At 41.4% G+C, this 1,139-nt stretch overlaps 1 pseudogene; it reads right to left on the reverse strand.

Annotated features, from left to right (window-relative positions):
• Window positions 1-477: 477 nt before the first annotated feature.
• On the reverse strand, window positions 478-921 carry LOC149183010 (sucrose synthase 1 pseudogene; annotated as a pseudogene).
• Between the last annotated feature and the right edge of the window lie 218 nt (window positions 922-1,139).

Here is a 1,139-nt window from a genome sequence, read left to right on the forward strand (position 1 = left end):
ATGCCTCCTCAACAGACTACAAGCTTCAAATCCCTCTCCATAATCGATTCTGGCCTGCCCAAAGGCTTTACAAAATGTTTCTGGTAGAAATACAGAACTTCCTGTAGAGAGTCCTGTAGCTTCCTGTAGAAGGCTGAATCATGACTAGATTGTGTCCGAACCCTGAAAAAAATGAGTGTTCATGGAGGGGATGGATGTGAGGATGCCTGGGAACTTGGTAGGGACCCTTCTGCTTGTGTTGGGAGGCCCCCTTTCCGTATTGTGTTCCTGCAACCTGCAACAATTTCCATGGATTAAACTTGTTTTTTCCTCTCTGTTTCTTCCTTCTTTTCTTTCTTGCTTTTCCTCTTGCTTCTCCTGTGGCTTTTCCTGTGATGGCTTGCCCTAGGTTTTCTTTCCCTTAGCTTCCTTACCCTTAGTTTTCTTCTCTGCCTCACTATCTTGCTTCCTCACGCTCTGTTTTGGCTTGTGCATTGATCAGAATGGGAATTCTGTATATGGTTTCCTCCCCAGAACATGGGGGACAGTATCCCTCAAGTGTTTTTTCTTTGCAAACCATTCAACCAGTCCTATCATGTTTTTCACTCTATCGAGTCTTTCCATAGAAAAGATAATGGGCTTTTTATGGTCATTCAAAATACACATGTGTTCAGCTGTCTGTTCAGGATTGAACAAGAGTTCCTCAATTGAACCATGTAAAGCAGTAAGATGATGCTGCTTCTCTATATAAGGGAAATAAATCTGCATGTCTGCTCCAGGAGAAACAATGTTGAACTTGGGATCAAAAACATCAATTCCATGAACCACATGATAAAGACCAGGAAGGGTGAAAGCAGTGTGGCTCTCATACTGTCCAACAATATCCTTTCTTCCAGCAATCTCTTGATAGGTGCTAGTGATAATAAAATCTGCATGATTCATTAGATCTACAGTAAACTGGCAAGAGAAATGGTATTTTTGTTCATATTTTTTCAGTATATGTCTGAATCTGAGTATTTGGTCTCCTCCAAAGCATGGGCTATGTTGCACTGAAGACAATTCCAGGCAGCAATAAGAAAACGACTTTTGAATTCATAGACAGACTTGCATTCACATTTTCCCTACCCCCTCAACACGTCGAATTCACCACCTTTTGAATT

This window comes from Pinus tabuliformis, chromosome 3_2 (genome assembly GCF_031772625.1).
Source record: "Pinus tabuliformis cultivar Carrire ecotype Pingquan chromosome 3_2, CPIR1, whole genome shotgun sequence".
Classification (NCBI taxonomy): Eukaryota; Viridiplantae; Streptophyta; class Pinopsida; order Pinales; family Pinaceae; genus Pinus; species Pinus tabuliformis.